Genomic DNA, 23,483 nt, shown 5'->3' with positions numbered 1-23,483 from the left:
GTGCTTTGCCCGTGGCTTGGAATGCACAGCGCTACACACGGAGGAAAATCGCTGTGATTTCGTCCCACACAGCAGGCTCAGATTTGTTCGTCATGTCCTCGCAGAGCTCCGCCTGGTAGGCAGTCAGCAGGGAGGAGACGTTGAGTGCCCTGGCGGACAAAGCTGCGGCTTTATAGGCTCGTTCGGTCATTGCTGACTGGAAGCGGTCTGCCTTTGCCGGTAGCATGGAGTTCCTGCTCGGTGCCGAAGCCAGCCGCGGTTGGAGGTAGGCTGCCACCAGCGGCTCCATGGGCGGCATGCGGAGCAGGCCGAGCTTCTCCATGCCGTCACAGTCCAAAGAGGAGGCACCCTGGATTGGGGCCTTGTTGCTGAAAGGGCGGTCTCTCCACGAGAACGACACCTCGTCCAGCATCTCTGGAAAGACTGGGAAAAGCTGCCTCTTCATCCTCGCTGCTTGGGGCAAGTTCTTCCCATCATAGCAAGATCTGGAGGTCTCCTTGGCCACTTCAGGCCAGGGGATGTCCAGCTTGGACGCAGCGCGTTGGCACACGGCCTGCAAGTCCATACTGAGGCAGGGCGAAGCTGGTGCTTTCGCCCGGGGGAGAGGACATCGCCTCCGGCTTGGCAGCCTGGGCAGATGAAACGAAGATGTCATCTTCGTGCTCATCCGATTCGGATAAGAGGAACTCAGAGGCATCCTCTTCATCGTCCTCCATATAATCCAGCTCTAGGACATCCTCCGCGGGTGGAACCACTGTGAGGTCCAGTTGGGAGCCCCAGCTTGACACAGCGCGGGGCTCCGCTCTCGCGGCTCTTGCCGCCACCGGGCCCCAGCGTGACACGACGTGGGGCTCCGATTCCGCGGCTACCGCCGTTGTTGAGCCCCAGCCTGACACAGCGCGGGGCTCAATCTCCGCGGCGGTCGCCACCATGTCCCGATTGCCGGCCGGCGAATCAACGGACATGAAGGGGTCCTGTCCCGACAGGCTAGCTTGGCGCGCTAGCCGTCGGCGGAGGCTCTTGAGGGTGAAGCGGGCACAATGCCTGCACGAACCGGGGGTATCGATAGCTTCCTGGGCGTGTTCCAGCCCAAGGCAGGACGAGCAGACCTGGTGTGAGCCGCAGAGCCGAGCCTCCGAGCCTCCGACTCCTCTGGTGTGAGGGAGAGAAGGGTCCATCCTCGTTTGCTGGGGTGTCGGCGCGGAGGGACATGCTAGTAACAGGTATGTTACCGAAAAAAAAACAACCTTATCGTTATTCCGAAAGGAAAAAACGACGGGGTAGATTTTTCTTTAAAAAATATTAACCGGTGCGTTAATATCTTTCTTATCTCCGTCTCCTCTGGTGTGAGGGAGAGAAGAGTCCGTCCTCGCTCGCCGTGGTGTCGGCGCGGAGGGATAAACTAGCAACAGGTATGTTACTGTTAGAAGAAAAAAAATCAAACCTTACCGTTATTTCGAAAGAAAAAACGGCGGGACAGATTACAATATTAACTGGTGTGTTAATATTTGTTCAATTCTTCTGCAAAGCAAAAAAGTAACCGGTAAGCGCCCGTCGACCGAATGTTAGCTTGGGTTCAGTCTGTGGACCGTTAAGCTAGCCCGTCTACTGATATTCGAGATGTGCTCTGAAGCGAGAAGAGGTGTTTGAATGACGCTGCGATGTAGCACAAGCTACTTAAAGGGTCGGTGGATTCCCTAACTTAGACGTCAAGATCACCAGCCAATCAGGATTGGCGTAATGAGATTGATGCTTCTGTTTGCATACACGTTGATAGTGAGACATCGAACGGAGTGTTATGAATGAGAACTGCTCTCATGTCAAGAAGCATCAGATCAGTGCATGCGCTGCATCATCCAATCAGTGACCGATACACAGTAAGGGGGCGGGGCGAGTATCTGAGGATTTCATCGGAGGATGGTCTGGTGGTTCCTCCATTATCGCTCCTCGATCCTCTGTCCTCCGGCAGAAATAAGCGCCATGGGACGCTACTCAAGATGGCGAATACAAATCAACTTCCGGTGATACCGAGGACCGACGAGTGAGGAAATGAAAATAATCGACCTGAGATGCAGCCAGAGACAGAAAGACAGGGGGGGTGAACACTTTTCTAAAATAAAACAGGAAACCAAAGACAGATCAAGACAAGACAAAACACAACACAGATCGTGACAGTATGAAAGTATAAACGGGTATCAAATCGACATCATATTAATAACGATATATGATACAAATGTAAGACCGACAACAAGAATAGTTTGCAAAGGATTTATTGACGTTAGAATTAGTAACAAAGCACTTATATACTAATAAAGGACTGGCTTATCTAAAGCCAGTTGAGTAGCACTTTTTTAGTAGCATGTGTTGGCTCTATGAAACCTGATGTACTATATGATTCTGTATTTCTTCAAGTTTGTATCTTCTTGGTCGAATGCACTTATTGTAAGTCGCTTTGGATAAAAGCGTCAGGTAAATGCAATGTAATGTAATTTACGTGAGTGTTTTGAACACTGATTTAGTTTATAATTCTCCGGAAGGTGTCGCATTGATCCGTGGCGCACTCATAACGCGCAGGGCTCGAGTGATTTTTGCTCTTGGGACTCGGGTTTGAGTCCAGCATGAACTTTTTTGTTATTTTCATGTCAATGGACACTGAATACTATGTTTGAATAGAGGATTCCTGATATTGTTTGCCGAGACCAACATTAATGACCCATCAGCATTTTAAAGTCTAAATATCCCTGCACATGCAGCAATGACATTTCTGCTGCTATCTTTGCAAAACGAGTTAACAATCACGTCTTATCTGGATGAGTGCTGCAGAATACCGTTTTTATAAGGGATAAATAGAAAATAATCTTTATTGTCATCACACATCAGTGCAACGAAATTCAACTGGCATCTCCCACTGCAGCACACAAACAAGAACACATCCATAAAAGCAGTGATAAAGCAGAGATAGTAGCAATAATCAGGGTCATCACTTAAATGCACTCGACCAGAATGTTGAAATACATTTTTAAAGATTATTCAATAAAGAAAAGCTACAATGTTCAAATATAAACAGTCACCAAAAATATCAGTCCGATACTTAACAAACACACAAATAAAAAACATATGGTATTTTAGGCTGCAGTCTTTGATGGGAGGTAGTGTGTTTGTATGTGTGCATGTTCAAAGTTATAGTGAGTTTTGTGGTTGGACAGGGATTGGAGTGATGGAGGCCACAGCTCTGGGAAAGAAGCTGGTCTTCAGTCTGTTGGTGCGTGTTTTTATTGACCTGAACCGTCTGCCGGACGGCAGCGGTTCGAACAGTGAGTGGCCGGGGTGTGTGATGTCTCTGATGATACTGCTGGCTTTCTTCTGTAGTTGACTTTTGTAGATGTTGTCAAGGTTGGGCAGCTCAGTCCCAACGATGCGCTGAGCAGCCTTCACCACCCGTTGCAGGTCCTTCCGCTCTGCGGCTGTGCAGCTGGTGTACCATACAGTTATGCAGCTGGTCAGGGTGCTTTCAATAGTCGACCGATAGAAGTTTACCAGCAGTTTTTGTGGAAGCCTGGCCTGTCTCTGTTTCCTCAGGAAAAACAGTCTCTGCTGTGACTTTTTCACCAGGTTTGAGGTGTTTGAGGTCCATGTTAATTTATTGGAGATGTTGACTCCAAGGAACCGTAGGTCTTCCACGCTCTCCACTGGTGGACTTATTTTTCCTCCTGAAATCAACAATGAGCTCCTTACACCAGTCCGTCAGATGTTCCACCTCGAGCCTGTAGGCTGTCTCCTTATTGTCTGTAATAAGACCGACTACTGTGGTGTCGTCTGCAAATTTGACTATGGAGTTGGAGGTGTGAATGGGGGTGCAGTCGTTGGTAAAGAATGTGAAGAGCATGGGACTAAGCACACAACCTTGTGGGGTTCCTGTGTTTAGTATAAGGGGGGATGATAGGTGCTTCCCGACACTGACTTGCTGTGGTCTGTCAGTCAGGAAGTCCATGACCCACGAGCAAAGTGAAGAGCCAAAGCCAAGAATATTCAGTTTGCTGACCAGTTTGTGGGGCATGACGGTGTTGAATGCGGAGCTGAAATCCACAAATAGCATCCTCACATAACTGCCTGGTAATTCCAGATGTGTCAGAGAGGTGTGGAGTTTAGTTTAGTTTTTATTAGGATCCCCATTAGCACTAGCATGAGCATTGGCTATTCTTCCTGGGGTCCTCACCCACACAAAACATACATAATACAAACCAGAACGGAACAACTCATCATTTCATGAAAAGTGCATGGTAAGGAAGTGAAAGCAAAAACAAAACAGAAAAAAATAGTCATCACATTTTAGCCATCATCAAGTCAAAACCTAAACAAAATTTTACCAACAATATAATTTACATGATAATACTAATTACTAATTACTAATTGACCCACAAGTACAGTTCAAATTTAATTTAATTTGTAGTTCTCAGATATTGTTTTAGCAAATGTTTGAAATGTATGTTTGAGTTGTCTTGAATGATATGGACCGGTAATGAATTCCAGCTGACCATTGCTCTGTATAGTACTGTTTTCTGTCTGATATTTGATCTTGATTTGGGTAAAATGAACCTTTTTTCTGTTGCATGTCTGGTTTGATAGTTATGTGTAGAGTACTGTGCTATGAACTTTTGTGACAATATATGTGGTAAGTGTGTCACTGTAATATTCTTTACAAAATTTAACAGAGAATAAATGGACCTCTGTCTAACACTCATCCATTTCAGTGTCTCCAGCATTTCAGTCACTCTGGTTCTGTAGGAGCACTGCAGAACACATCGTGCTGCCTTATTCTGTGCTACTTGTAGTTTATTTAAATCGTTTTCTGAAGCACTAGACCAAACAACAAAACAGTAATCAAGCTGTGATAGCACCAAAGCATCCAAGACTTGTCTCCTGACATCTATTGGCAAATGTTTTACAATTCTTTTCACGAGTGACACACCCCTTCCCATTTTACACACAACATTATCAATTTGTTTAGACCAAGACAGTGTTTGATCTAGAGTTATCCCTAACAACTTAGTTTCCTTGACTTGTTTAATGTCAATATGGTTTAAATGTAACTGCAATTTAGGTTCACATTTTAACTGATGATTTGACCCAATTATTAAAGATTTAGTTTTTCCTGCATTAAGTACCAACTTATTATTTATTACCCACTCTGAAATCATTTGTAGATCCTTATTTATACAGTGACTCAGCTCCCTTGTAGATGAACCTGCTCCATATATTGTCGAGTCATCTGCATACATAACAATTTTGGATTCCTGTAAGACCAATGGTAGATCATTTGTGAAAATAGAAAATAAAAGTGGTCCCAAACAACTCCCCTGAGGAACTCCACAACTGACTTTCTTAATAGTTGACAGACTTCCATTGAAAAAAACAGTTTGACATCGATTGGTCAAATAACTTTCTATCCACCTCAGTGCATTCAGATGAAAACCATATTGCTCTAGCTTGTTCAACAACAATGGATGATCGATGACATCAAAGGCAGAACTAAAATCAAGTAGTACCGTTCCCACTAACTTCCTATTATCTACCTCCACCTTCCAGTCATCGGTCATTTGTGTTAAAGCAGTGCATGTGGAATGGCCCGGTCTGTAGGCATGTTGATAAGCAGTATTAAGATTGTTACCTTCAAAGTATTTCTGTATTTGATTAAACATTATTCTCTCCATTATCTTTCCTAACGCTGGTAATAAACTTATCGGGCGACTATTTGTTCCAGAAAATGTTTTTGCAAGTGGAATAATTTTTGCTATTTTCCATGCCTGTGGGCAAATACACTTTTCAATACTTACATTGATGATATGGCAGATAGGCTCCGCAACCAAATTAGCAACATATCTAAGAAATTTACCATCTAGATTATCAACACCCGGTGGTTTATCATTACATTTACCTAGTAGACATTCAACATCTGCAATTGACACTTTCTCTATTTTAAATTTACAATTCTTATTTTCCATGATTAAATCATTTATTAGAAAAGTGGAGTTCCTGTTAATAGGTTGCTTCATATCTCTCCTCAAAGTATCCACTTTATCAAGAAAATAATCATTTAAATAATTAGCAATTTGTACCGGTTTAGTCAAAAATTTCCCTTCCACTTCAAGATATGTTGAGGTGGATTTGGGCTTACGGCCCATCATGCCATTGACTAAATCCCACATCTTCTTATCATCATTAATAGCTTTAATTTTATTTCCATAATACACTCGTTTTTTCTTTTTATTTAATGCTGTAACATAATTCCTCAATTTTCTATAAATGTGCCCGTCTGACTCATAACTTGATGAGATAGCTACAAGTTTTGCATCATCTCTTTGTTTCATTAGTTCTCTTAGCTCATCATCTAACCAGGGCGTTCTAAGGTTCCTTACAGTCTGCTTTCTAAGTGGTGCATGTTTATCAATCACTTGCTTGAATAAGAAATTAAAGCCATCAAGAGCATCATCTGGGTTTAGTTTCTCAAGAACTTGTTTCCAACATATCTTTTGAACATCCTTTATAAATGACTCTTCACAAAAATATTTCATTGATCTTCTAACTATTACTTTTGGTCCTGGTTTTGGCACCTTTGTCTTTCTCACAATGATGATTAGATTATGATCAGTGCACCCTACCGGGATTGAAATTGCTTGTGAACATAAATGGCTGAAATTAGTAAATATATGATCAATACAAGTTGCACTATTTGATCCATCTTTCTTTCTGATTATCCTAGTAGGTTTAGTCACCATTTGTACTAAGTTACATGTGTTAGTAATTGTCAGCAACTTATTTTTTAGGGCACAGTGCGACATATTCCAGTCTATGTTTAAATCACCTGTAAAATAAATCTCTCTATCAAGATCACAAACTTTATCTAACATGTGACATACTGTTTCTAAATAAGCAAGGTTAGCATTAGGAGGTCTGTAACAGCATCCCACCAACAAAGGTCTTAAGTGTGGTAAATGAATTTGCAACCAAAGTACTTCAATATCAGGAGACATTAAATCGTATCTCACTTTAGCTGGTATTTGCTTTTGAATATACACTGCCACCCCACCTCCATGTGCATTCCTGTCTTTTCTAAATATACTATATCCCTGAATGTCAACTGCTGCGTCATTAAATGTGTCATCTAAGTGAGTTTCTGATATAGCTAAACAATGAATACCCGATGATAGTATTTCCTCTATCTCAGTAACTTTATTCCTTAAACTACAAATATTGATATGAGCCAATTTAAACCCTTTCTTTGGTAACTTATTTGACATTAAGATGGCAATTTAAAATGTGTTTCTCTTTCACTACTTTTTAAATTGAGAGCTGAACCAAAACACACATGTAACACAACTAAAACCACACATACAACCCACCACCTAACTGCACATAAAGGATTACTATCCCTGTGCATACTCACTCACTCAATCACCTATACGAGCAGCATGTAGCTCCCAAACATTTTAGATCGTTGTCAATGTGTTAGATACATTCATGGTAATGTCTATTACACACGATCTTATTTATGAATCAATAAATCAAAAAAAATGAATAAATCAAAATGACATTTTAGGAGGAATGAACAACCCCAGAGACCAGTAAGAATTGGTCTCTATTCAACATCTTTAAACAAAAAAACAAACACCTTATATAGCCCAATAATAGCAATAAACTCATAATCGCAGTTGATGAAATAACTAATTTAAAATAAAATAGTAGATAACTCATAGACCAGAGGATATTGGTCTAAGAGAACAATCAAAAACACAATTCATCAAACCTGCAGCAATTCCCTTTGTATAATATAATTAATTTCATCTCCTAATGGGCTATAATAATCACAATAAACTCATAATCACAGTTGATGAAGTAAATCATTTTAAATAAAAAGTAGATCACTCATAGACCAATGGATATTGGTCTAAGAGAACAATCAAAAACACAATTCATCAAACCTGCAGCAATTCCCTTTGTATAATATAATTAATTTCATCTCCTAATGGGCTATAATAATCACAATAAACTCAATCACAGTTGATAAGTAAATAATTTTAAATAAAAAGTAGATCACTCATAGGCCAGTGGATATTGGCCTAAAAGAAAACAATCAAATACACAATTCACCACAACTGCAGCAATTCCCTTTGCATAATATAATTAATTTCATCTCCTAATATGCATAACCATACCATCTGATACGTCATGTCCATCAGTCCTTTCCCACCTTCATTTCAGATCTTAGTTGAACTCGGGCTTATCACTGTTTTATAGAAATGTTCAGCTTCACTACAGTCCCGATACAGTTTTGTCTGTCCATTGAAGGTTATAATAAGTGTTGCGGGGAACAGTAGTCCATGCCTCACCTCAGCCTTACGCAGCTTCATCCTGAGTTCATTGAATAGGGCTCTCCTCCTGGCAATATCCGCAGTGATATCAGGAAATATCTTCAGTCGCATGTCTCGGAACATGATCTCTCCCTTGCTTCTTGCCAACTTCAAGATAGCTTCCTTTGCTTGATATCTCTGCATTATGACGATCATAAGTCTGGGTCTCAAATCAGTCCCCTGGCCAATCCTGTAGGCAATCTCTACTGCCGGCTCACACGAGAGCGCATTTCCGAATACCTCCTTTAAAAGGTTTGTCATAAAGGCAATGGGATCGCTCTTCTCTATATCCCTTCTCAGTCCAAAGACACGTAGATTACATTTTCTGGTTTGAATCTCCATCCTCTCCATTTTGTCTTTAATGTCTTTGTTTTCCTTCATTAGATTTTGGTTTGCAGTTTCGAGTATAGCAACCTTAGAATCCACATCAGTCAGTCCCACCTCCATATCACCGATCCTCTGACAACATGAGTCGAGTTCTCCCTTTAAAGTATCAAGCTGCGGCTGGAATCTCTCAAAAGCAGCCCCTATCTCCTCTCTCATTATGGAGCGTATTAGTGCCGACAGCTCCGAGTGGCTCACCTGTGAGGACCCGCTGTCCATGGCGCTCTCATCAGCTGTTTGTGTTTCATCCACTCCAGACAGATCGCTGCTCTCATTTAACGCCACTTTAGCCTTTCTTCTTGATTTCTTCGACGGCATTACATTCCCCACATTATACTCTCCTGTGGACTTTGACTAAACAACTTGATCATCCGTTCATAACCAGATTTTTTCAAAAAGTTTGAGACGGGAGCTACACGCTTTCAAAATTCACACACTACTTCCGCGCATGCGCAATTTGGTGTAGCTCAAGCTACAAGGGCTGAGTTGATGGCGTCTTCTGTGGAGAGGTTTGGCCTGTAGGCAAACTGATGCTTGTCAAGGTCAGGTGGGATGATTGTTCTGATATGGGAAAGCTCCAGTTTCTCAAAACACTTCATGAATATTGGTGTAAGCGCGACTGGGCGATAGTCATTTAGAGACTTCACAGATGTCTTTTTAGGCACTGGAATGATGGTTGAGGATTTGAGGCATGTTGGAACAGTAGCTTGTTGTAATGAGAGGTTGAATATATCAGTAAACGCCTCTGTCAGCACATGCCTTCAGTACCCGGCCGGGCACTCCGTCTGGGCCTGCAGCTTTGCTTGGTCTGATTTTCCTCAGAGTGGTCCTCACCTGATGGTACTGTAGAACCAGCGTTGTCTCCTCAGCAGGTGGGTGGATGAGTGGAGCAGATTCCCCTCCCGGGGTGTCAAAGCGGGCGAAAAACTGGTTTAGGACCTCAGGGAGTTCTGCATCATTGCTGGGCAGCAGATTTGTGCTTTTGTAGTCGGTTAGTGCCCTGATACCGTTCCCCCGTGCTTCACTGTAGGATTGTTTGTCCCCAGACCTGAATGCTACGTCCCGCTCCTTTAGCAATGACTTCAGATTGCTAGTAATCCATGGCTTATGATTTGGAAACAGCTTTATTGTCCTCTGAATTATAACATTTGCTGTGCAGAAGTTTACGTATCCTAGTACTGTCTCAGTGTATTCCCCAAGATCTGACCATTCAGCAAACAAATCCCAGTCTGTGTGTTCAAAACAGTCTTGCAGCATTGAGGTGGCTTCCTCAGACTACACTTGTACTGTCCTGATAGCTGGTTTTGTTTTGCAGATCCGTGGTTTGTAAACTGGAGTCAGAATTTGTGAAAGGTGGTCAGATTGTCCTAGATGTGGGGATGCTGTTGCTTTAAATGCCCCTGGGATGTTTGTGTAGACCTGGTCCAGGACGTTGTTTTCTCTTGTTGGGAAGTTCACATGTTTGTGTGGTCTTTCATACTAGACATGATCACTGGTAGATAGCCACAGAAGTCTTAACACAGTTTAACCTGGGTGGATCACAGTTTAACCTGGGCGGATCCCATTTTTCCCTGGGCGGATCGCAGTTTACCACAGCTGAAGACTTCTCCATGCTGCTTTCAAACTCTGAGTAAACAACGTACGCTTCACTGGGAGGCTGTCTGAAGGTGTACACAGGTCTCAGATGGACTTGGTATCACATTAGGAACGATAATCAGTGATAAGTCGGGCAACAATAGCGGGTTTCAATTATTTATTCAAGCGGATCACAGCTTACCACAGCTGAAGACTTCTCCACGCTGCTTTCAAACTGTGAGTAAACAACGTACGCTTCACTGGGAGGCTGTCTGAAGGTGTACACAGGTCTCAGATGGACTTGGTATCACATTAGGAACGATATTCAGTAATAAGTCTGGCAACAATAGCTGGTTTAAATTATTTATTGGAGCTCGCAATGTTTTGAACAGAACTCCCCTGTCAACTCGTTTTTCTTTTTGTAGTCCTCGCTGTTCGCGTCCGGATATCTCCATCGTAACCACAACCTCACACACTGGTATAGAATGTGCATCAAAGTCTTCCTACCGAGCCAAATATACAAAAATATTTATGTAAACGACAGAAGAAGCGATCGAAATGTGTATTTCAGTCGAAGGCCACGCCCCCCACATCTGTGCCCCAGTTGATCGGAAAACCAGTTAATCCGGAACACCGGCTCTAAACACCGAAAACCGGTTCTTAGCTTACCCCACTTGGCTGCCCGGCAAGAACCAAGAACCACGCTCACGACGGAGGGAGGCGGGATTAACCTGAGCCATAATAACAGTTTATGGCGAGTAGCCTACGGCAAATGAAAGTTGTAACAAGCAATAGCGCTGAGCAAAGTGACTAGAACGCAACCACACACTTGTAAAAAAAAAAAAAACACTAAATAAAGTCAGGCAACACTAACCAGGCTTTGTGTGATTATGTTTATTTGTACCTTACTTTGAACATCCGTTCACTGTTATTGATCATTGTGGAGAGCAGGCAGACGTTTTGTTTTGTATTATAGCAGCTATCGGATGGAATCAATACATGGGCTGCAAAGGTTGTCATGTCCGACTATCACAAGTAGAATCATAATGAAAAATACGCCGGTAAAATGTGCCTGTAGAAAACGGCTTATGCCACGATAGGATAGCAACAAGTAGTCAAGATAGTCAGATTAGCTTCGGTTGCTATGCATAACTGCGGTCAACTCAGCCGTCTCTCGTGTTCGCTTGGTCAAATCAGCAGCTCTTCATTTTTGGTTGCGCGATTAATAGCGCCTTTACGGTGATCGCTGTACAAGAGTACTGCTTTATTTGCTATACAAATGCTTTTTAGCCGTAAGTGTTTCAATATGTATTGTGTACTATACTGATAACAACAACACACTCTATCTTACTCTCACATACTTTACTTGTAATGTTCCACAAGATACAATGCAACATCCTAGTTGTGCTAACTTCAGAACTGACGCTCATGCCTACCTGGTCCCTCGGCTCCTGTCGTCCCCCCCGGGCCAGCTGTGCATCAACAAAAATTTTTTTATATTTATATAAGTAAATGTCCACAAACTGCCAATACTTAAAAAGAATAACACAAACAACAATATTACACAAATGACTAGCAGTCACACATTTGAACAACATTTAGTATCTTAATGTATTTTCCTGTATCCATATTATCTTGTTCTTTATATACCTATTCACTAGTATTGAGTAAGTATAACTTTCAGTCAAAGTCCTTCAGATGCGCCGGTGTGGCAAATATGTTGTGAGGTAACTGGATTCTTCCTCCAGCTCCACATGCCAGAATCCATCTTTCACATCGCACACTGTGAACACAAGTGCCGCGTTCAGGTCAGGCAGTATATCTTCCATAATTGGTAATGGGTGATGACTTCTCTTGAGTGCTTGGTTCAGTGGCTTAGGATCCATGAGAATTCTCAGTTTTCCTGTGCTTCCTTATTGTCAGTAGACTACTGATCCAGTCAGTACTGGCATTATTTATTTTTTATTTATTTAATCAGTTATTTATACAAAAATAGATTTATACTGTGCAATTTTCCAAACTGACATTGGTTTCTCATACAGCATCTCTGTAAAATATGTGTATTCACCGGAATTCACTCTCTGTCCTAAACGGCTTGTTGTAGCTCCTGCCCCCCCCCCCCCTCCTCCCTGTGAGCCCAGTGTGCTCTGATTGGTCGGGACGTTGAGAGGCTCGTTGCTGCTCGCCGCTGCTGTGAGCTGCTGCGAGGAGTGGACAGGCTTCCGGGTCGGCGATACAGCGAGAACAGGCGAAACTCATCCTGAGGACACACAAACACTCACAGCCGAAGTAAAAACAATAAGTGTGGCTTGATATTGAGTAAGAAAAAGGTTTATAACGCTGTGAGCATGGGTCTGCGGAGAGCATTTGTCCGCAGACCCAACTTAGCAGCCCGAAAAACGTTTACCCATTTAAACAGTCGTGGTAGATACCTTGTTTGTTTTAAACATCATAAATACACAAACAACAATGAATACTCACAGGTTGTGTACCGAATCTCCCGCCGGTCCAAAATGCATCGGCATGAATCGCTGAAAGGTTTGTGAAGCTTTGTTTCGTGAAATGCTGGCAGAGGTATTCACACGTCACAGTACCCAGGAAGTAAACAATGGAAAATGAGAAATCTCCAACGAGGCGTTTTGGGGCAGCATAGACTGTGTTAGAGTTTTACTCGCTACAGGATATACTTTGAGGGTTTTGACTCTGCAGAGCATTTACATGCATAAAAACCTTCATAACACAAAAGGGGACGGGTAATAACCGGAAAAGCATGACATGGGCCCTTTAACTAGATAGGGCAAAGCTGGCTTGAGTTAACGAGTTGATAACCAGCGTCGTAGGACAGTTTAGCGAGAGCGCGTTTGTTTTGGATTAGGTAAACCGGGTAACTCAAACATATCCAGCTTAGGTTGAACCGGCTTCGTAGTACAAGCCTCAGTACTCCAGCAGCAGCATTGTTACCCCTTGGAAAGTCTTTAGAGACTGGGCTGGAAAGCTGTTCACAACTTTCCTTCAGGACAGTGACACACCCCTGTCACTCTTGTTGGCCTCTTATGATGCTGCTAAAGTCCTTCTACTGCACCTTTTTAAGACTCCAATAAAGGCATTTGTTCTGTATATGTTTGGAGAAATTACACTATAAATGGCCCAGATTTGTACACATCGAAATCTTGTAGTTCAGGAAGAATACAAATTCCCTTCTTATTTAAATACATATCTGAAATATAGATATAATCTCTTATCAAAGATAGCAGAATACATAAATTAATGTACTCAGGACAGGAGTTTGACCTAGTATTACTCAAAAAGTAGACAGTAAAAACACTTGATTGTACTTGTGGTAGTAGTCCAATAGTACTGAGTCCAACAGTATGAATTTCACTAAGAACTTTTTTTTTTATCTCTCATCAAAAATAGCAGAAAACATGCATTATTGTACTCAGGAGGGGAGTTTGACAGAGAATAACTGAAAAAGTACACAGTAAAAGTACTTCATTTCATTGTTGCTAGCGGTCAAACTAGTACTGAGTCCAACAGTGTCCATTTTATTAAGAATTTATGGCAAAACATATTTTCATCGCAAATATAGCACAACAACATGCATTATGTTGCTCTTGTACTAGCGTCACTGCCGCTTCTTGACGATTACAGTAAATATGGAGCCAGAATTGGGTCAATATTCTAGCGCGCAAAACAAGTTGCTCACGAGTGGAAAATGTGCTTTTACACGCACATAAAATGACCCTGGTGCGCAGATTAAACCCCCTCTTGCTCGCTCGCGGGAGTGTCAGCCTCACTTGCTCGCGGAGTCTTTCTGCGCACGCGTGAAAAGTTTCTGACACTTTGGGGCGGAGCCACTGCACTTTGATTGACGGCTGCCAGGAAGCCCGGAGTTGCCAGGTTTGATCATTGCCTGAACTACCAAGAGCCGAGGAGTGACAAGATTAGTTGGACGAGATTTAACGATAAAGTTTTCCATAACAAATTATATTAATTAATAAATATATATATATATATATAAAAAAACAATTATATTCGTAAAGTGTAGTGTAGTGCCGATGAAAGGGAATCGGATACTGTGTGTTGAGAATAGAGTTCCCCTCTTTATTATCGGATAACATGAAGAAGGTAAATACACGTCTGCTCAGTATGACAAGCCAGACAGGAATGACGAGCTAAAGCTAAGTGTTCCCACTAAAGGGTCCGTGTGGCAACACAATACAAAAGGTGAATTATGGTCAAACATGGTGTCACCACACAAGCCCCCCCAGAATTCCCGATTAAACGAAATTCGTATGGCGGGGAGCAACAACCCCACGAGACGGAGGAAATCCCCCGGAACTCTCAGCGGCTGACCGTAGACCATCTCCGCTGTAGAGCACTTCAGATCTTGGTTCTGTCCTCAGGCCCAGCATCACCCAGGGCAGCTTGTCGACCCAGTTACCGTCCATACGTTCGGCCTTGAGGGCCGCCTTCATGGAGCGATGGAAGCGCTCGCAGAGGCCATTAGCCTGAGGGTGCTTATCGGTAGTCCTGTGCAGCTTAACCCCCAAACCGCCTGCCACGGCATTCCAGAGTTCGGACGTGAACTGAGAGCCCCTTTCTGAGGAAATGTCCGACGGGGTGCCAAAACGACACACCCACGCTGCAATGAAGGCCCGGGCAACGTCTGCGGCTGACGTCGAAACGAGCGGGACCGCCTCCGGCCAACGGGTCGTTCTGTCCACCATGGTGAGGAGGTAGGAAAACCCCTGAGAGGAAGGCAATGGACCAACCAGGTCAATGTTGACGTGATCAAACCTCCTCTCAGGCACCAGAAAACGCTCCAACAGGGCCTTCGTGTGGCGGTGCATCTTAGCGCCTTGACAAGCCACGCACTCTCTGGCCCAAGTCCTCACGTCCTTTTTCAGCCCATACCAAGCGTACCGAAGGCATGGACGGCATAGGTTTAAAAGGGTGATTAGGTTAAGTAAGTTGGAATTTAACAACCAAGACAGATAGTAAGATTAGAAAAAGACAGAGTGGAAAGGGTTGGATTTATTTAATCTCAGTGTGCTAGAATTTCTATAAGTAATGCATCCCGAGACCTGGACTGTCCCTCTGTATCAGACGGCTAAGACCCCGATCCGCCTGAGCAAACAAAGTCCAAACCCAAGCAGGAGACTCCTCCTTCTCCATCGAACAGACAATGAACCAGAGCTGAACCAACAGCAACAAGAATGCATCCAAAACTGCATCCAGAACAATCTCCACCTGTGGCAGCCAGAATCAAAGCTCCATAAAACAGCAAAGAGACTGTAAAGGAGGATATGAAATGCAAAGCAGTACAAGAACAGTGGCATGATGGGGGCTGCAGATGTAACTGGCAAATAGCTGCATAAAAGAGTTACAGTGGATGGAAGAGGGAGAAGTCAGAATCAGAGGAGTTGGTCGAGCAGAATGTGAGGAGGCCGGGGTCATGACTCGAGATAAACCAGAGAGACGGGAAGGAAAACGGGAATGAGTGAGTTTGTACATAAACACACTTATTCACAAACGCACATACAAATAACCAAATTTAAAGAAATTGAATTGACTTGATAAATAAGTAAAGATAAAAAGTTATATTACCCATGAATGAATCAATTGGTAAATAAAAAATAGCAGTAAAGAAGAAACTATTAGAGTAAAATGAGAAAATAATCCTAAAACACACTGAAGGTACTGTGGGATAAAGGGGGTGACATGATGGAAACAACAAGTCCTCCATTTAATACGACCAAATAGGTCGATTGTTTTCCGACCCATTAATACGACCCACAGCAGCGTTTTCAATCAACGTCTTTCCCCCTATTCATTTCTAGCAGCAGTTTATTACGACCTATTGTCAGGTTTTATATTTTGTAACTCCTGGCGGATCGTAATCCCGTGAACTTTAACCTTGCGCATCAATAAAAGTGTGACGAGCCAAGAAGAAGAAGAAGAAGAAGATTTTTTTTGATTTTTAAAACAAATTTTATTTCCATTTGTTTTAACTATACACCGAAACAAAAAACAAAAAACATTACACAAATCAAATAAATAAACAGATTTTCACGTCTACCAAATAAATGTCATTTGAAAACGTTTTACCCATTTAAAAACATCATCTTTTACACACTTTAAAAACAAAAAAATTCACCTACCCTTTAAAACTTCAATATTAGAGAGTCATTTTCCCCCAGTGAGCACAGAACCTGCCCAACAGCCCACACATCCAGAAACCCCTGCAGATGATTGATCAGCGTATAGTACGCATGCTCCACCCTCAGACGCGCTGCCACCAGCCCCCACAGACAGAGCACTGCATCCGTCCACCCTACTCCAGCAAGTTGGTTCTTCCTACTTTTCCAGATTGCTAATTTTGCATTAGCAAACAAGAAATTGATCAATAGTAGGATTTCCTTCTTTTTCAGGATGTATTTGGGGCCATGGACAAAAAGTGGTATGGAGAAAACCTCCCCGAACCCCTCCACCCACTCCTGTAACATTTTTTTAAGACCAGCCAACCGGGGACAGGACACCACTAAATGCTCCAATGTTTCTGCCATAAAACAGAACGGACAGCCCCCCCTTGTGCCTGGGTCAAAATGAGCCCTGTATTTGTTAGTGGCTATTGCACCGTGTATAATTCTCCATTGGATGTCAGCCATCCGTTTTTCAACGGGAGACTTATACAGGATCCGCCAGCTGCCCTGAGGGGAAGAGCCCAAACCAAACACATCTGTCCACCTCGACTCTCTGACGCCTGCGAGCGAGCTGAGGTTTAGCACCTTTACGCAGCTAAGATATAGCTTCTTCCCATTGCAGGAGCTGAACATTCCAGGTGTTAGAGTCCCCAGTGATAGCAGGAGACCATCCTCCTCTCTCCATTCCCCCACCGCAGGACCCACCCTCAAGGCAGGAAAAACATAATCATGTCCCTTTCTCCACTGGTCGGCCAGATCTGCATCCAGAGCAAAAGTCCGGTGGGATGGCGACAGCGACTGCCACACCTCTTCTACCAGGTTCTCCAGAACTCGAGTTGATCGAATACCCGTCACCTCAGCCAGTTTTTCTGTGGAGATCCCTGTCAAATGGCCAAGTTTTACCACTCCCGCTTCAATGAACGCATTTTTTAGGGCGGCTGAAGAGAAAATGGTTCCGGAAAGAAAACCAGTGTCAAACAGGGGCTCCTCAAACAGCCACATCCCAGGCCGGGGGTCGGGTGGTCTGGTAAAACTCAGAATCTTCCAGGCATTGATGACTGAGCAGTAAAAAGGTGCAAGTCCAGTTATCTTGTACGCAGGGGCCTTCAGCAGAAACAGGTGTTTATCAAAACCAAAGCCCCCTGCCCTCCAGAGCAACAGCCGGGCCATAGACAGCCAGCAGGGAGAGGCACCATACAGCAGCCGCTGAGCTGCCTGCAGTCTAAAAGCAGCAGTCCTCGCAGTAATGTCCACAAGGCCCTGCCCCCCCTCCGCCACAGGGAGGTACAGGACCGATGCTGGCACCCAGTGATGACCCGACCAGAAGAAATCCACGAGGAGCCGCTGCAGTTGTTTCATGAGGCCCGGCGGTGGGGTTAACACCTGGAGTCTGTGCCACAAAGACGAGGCAACCAGATTGTTGGCTACAAGAACTCTTACCCTGTAGGACAGCTGGGGTAGTAGCCATTTCCATTTAGCTAATTTTGCTCGCACCTTTCCCAGCAATCCCTCCCAGTTCTGTGCCACCATGTCCTCAGACCCCAACCAAACTCCCAGGACCTTTAAACCCTCGTTTCCCCAGCTGAGGTTACCAGGAAGACTGGGCCTATTTTCTAAACTCCACTGACCTACCAAAACAGCCTCACTCTTCTCCCAGTTAACTTTGGCTGAGGCAGCCTTCCTATACAAAACTAAACTGTCCTGTAGCTCCTGGATATCTCGCTGACCCTGGATAAAAACACTGACATCATCAGCATAAGCTGATACAACCACCGGGGGGGGCCTGAGCTGACACTGGCAGACTCAGGCCCCTCAGCCGGTTTCTAAGCCTGCACAAAAGTGGCTCGATGGCAATACTATATAATAGGCCTGAGATAGGGCAGCCCTGCCTGATCCCCCTTTTAACTGGTACAGGTCTGCTCAGCCCTCCACCCACTTTCACAACACAACATGCATCACTGTACAAACACTTCACCCAGGACAAAAAATGCTCCCCAACACCAAAAGCCTGCAATGTGGCAGCCAGAAAAGTGTGATCCACACGATCAAATGCCTTCTCTTGGTCAATAGAAATAATACCAACATTTATATTGTACAGTTTGCAAACATCAAAAGTGTCTCATCAAAAACAAATTGTCCACAATTGATCTGCCAGGGATGCAATATGTTTGATCAGTACCAACAAGAAGTTCGATAAAACACTTCAGTCTGTTAGCTAAAACCTTTGACAGTATCTTATAGTCCGTACATAAGAGAGCCACAGGTCTCCAATTCTTCAGCAGGGTTAGATCTCCTTTCTTAGGCAACAGTGAAATCACTGCACGCCTACAGGAAGCTGGAAGAGTCCCTTTCCCAAAGGACTCCATCAATACATCCAACAAATCATGTCCTAAAATGCTCAAATTTTTTTTTAAAAGTCTGCAGGTAAACCGTCTATGCCCGGAGCCTTGCCGGAGGCCATCTGTGTCACCGCAGAGGTCAGTTCCTCCAGCGTAATGTCAGAGCCCAAGGTGTCGCTTTCGGCTGGACTCAGCTGTGGAAGACCCTGAAAAAGTTCATCAGCGGCTTCCACGTCACAACCTTCGGCTTTGAACAGGTCCGTGTAGAAGGACACTGCATGTCTCCTCATCTCAGCAGGTTCAGAGGTTACCTGTCCATCGGGAAGACGCAGACATACCATCTGCTTCCTTTGGCCCACAGACCTCTCCAGGTTGAAGAAAAAGGTGGTTGGTGCATCAATGTCTCTCATGGAAGTAAAACGGGCTCTAATCAGAGCTCCCTTGGCTTTCTCCTGAAGAAAACAGTTAAGCTGTTGTTGTTTTAGGAGGGACTGTTCTATATTTCGAGCAGACACACTCTCTAACTCTCTGATCTCTCTCTCTAACTGCTCTATAGCTCTCCTAATGTTTGCAGTGGAGTAGGCTGTATACTGTTGACAGAACACTCTAATCTGAGCCTTTCCTACCTCCCACCACTGACTCAGGGAGGGAAAAGACTCTTTCTTTGATTTCCAGTTGATCCAAAACAATTTAAAATTCTCACAGAAAATCAAATCTTGTAAAATTTTAACATTAAACTGCCAGAACGATCTAGGTTTCTCTGTGTTGGATAAAACCAAATCCAAAGAAACTAGCTGATGATCTGTAAAACCAACAGGTTGGATGTGACAGTTCACTGCACGAGTAATAAAAGAAGAAGACATGTAAAATCTGTCTAGCCTGGCTGCACTGACGCCCCCATCTAGCATTCTCATCCAGGTGTATTGTTTAACGGAGGGATGCTTCATCCTCCACACATCCACTAAGTCAGCCTCTCTTATCACCTGTGACAGTAAAAGGGACGACTGAGGATGAGGCTCCCGTCCTATTCTGTCTAAAGTGACATTAGTGCAAACGTTCCAGTCCCCCCCCCAGTATAACACACTCTCCCTGTACACTAGTGTCTAGCTTGTCTTTTAATAACTGAAACACAGATACACGTGCAGGGCCCTGATTGGGTGCATACACATTAATAAAGGTGAAACTGAACTCTAACAGTTCCACTTTCACCATCAAGGCTCTACCTGCCACTATCTCAGTGCTGGATAAAATCTTTACATTTAGAGAGGGGGAGAATAAAACAGCTACTCCAGCACTAAGGTTTGAGCCATGACTGAGTACATACTGACCCCCCCACCACATCCCCCAGTCCGTCTCATTCAGGCTATCCCTGTGCGTTTCCTGCAGAAATATCAAATCTAATTTTTTCTGATTAAAGACTTCTAACACTAAAGCTCTTTTCTGTGCACTTCTACCCCCGTTCATGTTCAAGGAAGCAACCCTTAAAGCCTGCATTAGAGGAAGGAGACAGAGAGAAAGAACAGACAGGTACACACAGCAGAGAGGAGACACCCAGTGTTGCATGATCATGTTGAAATTATTTAGACCTTTTCAGTTTCTTCCCTCTTTTGCTTCCTGTCGTATCTTTTTTCATAGCAGTTACATGCCTCCTGAGACGATAACGTTTCTTTTCATCCAGCAGGTCTAACCCTACAACTTTCTGAAGAGTTCTCACTGTATGAAGAAACTTGTCAATGTCAGGGAAAAAATCTCTCACTTCCACTGACTTGCCAAAAGACTCGTCTAAAAAGACATTAATCTCTTCCAAAGAATATATCTCTGCGTTCTGAGAGAGACTATCTGCAACTGAGCCACAGTCAGAATCCCCCTCACCGTCTGTGTCCATCTCTGTCACCTCATTATTGTCTGCAGCCTGTTGAAGCTCATTTTCCCGCCCAGAGCCAGACGGCAGCTCCTTCTGTGTGCCAACAGCCTCTACCTGTCCCACAGCACCAGTCCTCACCTGTCCTGCTACATCATCTCTCATCCGTTTACCTGTTTCCACATTTGTTCCTCTCACACTCACCACACTCTCTACAGTCCCTGTTTCATCTCTCACGATATTCATCCCTACTTCCTCCGCAGCCACCGGGGCCCCGGCGGGTGCAGCAGCAGCCCCCGCGACACCGGGTCCCGCTGCCGCGGACCAGGCCGGCTCGGCGGCCCCCGGCTCGGCGGCCCCGGCGGCCCCCGGCTCGGCTGCCCCGGGCCCAGCCGCACCCGGCGGAGCGGCGGAGCGGCGGAGCGGCGGAGCGGCGGAGCGGCGGAGCGGCGGAGCGGCGTGCCGTCTCTGTGGACATGCAACACGTTTGTGACCCGACTCCCCGCACTCAAAACACTTTACGCTCCCTGAGCTCGCATAAACCATATAAAAACCCTCTTCGTGCCTCACCCAGAAGGACACATCTAGTGTCTGAGTGGGACAATTCAGAAACATGAAAACCTGTCTCCGCAGAGAATGGACATGTTTTAACTTTTCATCCTTACACCCCAGAGCAACAGTGCGGAGACTACTGGCAAACTTACCAAAACTCTTCAGCTCCCGTTCCAGCGCCTCATTCGGGATGAACGGAGGAACGCCAGACACAGTGATCCGCGTGGACGGTGTCGCCAGCGGTGAAACTTGAATGTATTCCTCGTTTAGCATTAATCCGCTCTCGATAAGTTCCGTCACATATTTCTGGTCTTTCAAAAAGACCACGACCGCTTTGTTCATGCGGGAAGCATAGGAGATATTTACATGACAAATGGGGCTCAGAGCCTCAGAACACTGAAATCTGTATTTTTTTAATCTTTTTCTCTAAATCAGTAGATTTAGCCATTGCTTTAAAAAATGATGTAAATCTTGTACCGTAAATCTTGTATTAAATAAAGTTAATATTACCGACGTAGATTAATGTCCCTGTAGCTTCTTATTGCACTTGCAATATACCATTAAAGGAGTTGAACGTAGCTGTTTGCTATTACTATATAATACCACGCAGGGATAAGCCAGAGCTTACAACCTTTGCATGTGGGCACAGGGCCGTATTCACCATTGAGGTCACCGAGGTCCGGACCTCTGTAAATCTTTTCCGAGCTGAATAACAAAACTTGTGAAATAATTGCACTAAACGGGGTTCTTTGTAGTACTTCCATTTACTGACGATGGGGGCGCTGCATAACTACGTAGCCTCGATTAAAGCAAACAGAAGAAGACGACATGTATTGTTAGAAATCAAAATCAATGTTTTGATGGTATAATGTAGCTTAAACATACCGTCAGTTTAAACGCTCTTTTATACTGAAAAACCAGAAATTCTTGACCACAAGCAGTTAAGCTTTTATTCTGAAAATCCTTCATCTACGGTTAGCATTTAGCATGTGGCTAATATACGATTTCCTAAAGAGGTGAATTGAGTAGCGAAATGACATGGAGTGGTGCAAACTGAAACCTACTGATTTAACACTACAACTATAGATGTCGAGATACTACCATGCTGAATATTAAATGAAAGTACAGTTTATTTGAATACATTATTGTTTACAGACGAGAGTAGCATGTGACAACATCCGGAAACCAAACCAGCCGTGAAGTATTTTCTGTATGTTTTAGAGTATTGATTACAGCGTTTAGAATGTGTTACATGAAAAGTGATGAAAGAGAATATGAGGAGAAAAGGCGTGTTAAGCATATGTTGAAGGTGAAAAGTACCAATCCTCTGTTTAAATGCAACAACGGACATTAGAGGCGAGGCGAGCCGGCTGGCGGGGAGGAGCCAGCAGAGGATATATAACGGCACCGAACGGGGGATGGGCCTTCTCTTCTTGCTCAGGAGAGCCAGATCACAGCTGTTTTCTGCCGGAACAATATTCTGTCTGTAACACTACCGCGCCTTTTTTAATTAAAGTATCCCATTTTAATATTTTCAGAGACTCCATTTAGTCTCATTTTAAAGCTTCTCTCCTGGACGCGAGAATAAAGAACATATTTAACAGTATCAACAAACCACCGCAGCCCGCACTTGAATCGGAGCAGCGGAGGAGTGATGTGGTATCTAGAGATCTGAGTCCAGCGGGCTGCTTGTGTTTCTGTTCCTCAGAGGACATCACATGAACAGCAGATCCTGTGTGAACGCTCTACGTTAGTCAGTGGACGTCCGACAACATGCACACTAACTTATATTGCAGCTATAGGCTAAACTTTGGTTTAAATGCGTGAATAAACTAGCTGGAGAGCTAAAGTTAATTACATTCATCCAATGTCAGAAGTATTACCTTTTAACAAACGCTTTTCTTTCATTTCAATTTGATTAAAACATTGAGGATATAACATTGTATTTTTTTATTTTTACACTGACTCAGATATAATGAAAAGACTACGTCAGTCGAAGCTCAGCTTTGGTGAGGAAGAGACAGGAGAGAAAGAGAGAGAAAGTGATGGAAGTCAGGGAGGAACTACAGGTACAGTCACACAAAAGAATGTAGGCTTAATAACCCCATCTATCTATGTATCTATCTATCTATCTATTTATCTATAACAATAGTCTTCA

This window comes from Notothenia rossii (assembly GCF_949606895.1).
Source record: "Notothenia rossii genome assembly, chromosome: 3".
In the NCBI taxonomy this organism is placed as follows: Eukaryota; Metazoa; Chordata; class Actinopteri; order Perciformes; family Nototheniidae; genus Notothenia; species Notothenia rossii.
This window is presented reverse-complemented; position numbering follows the sequence as displayed.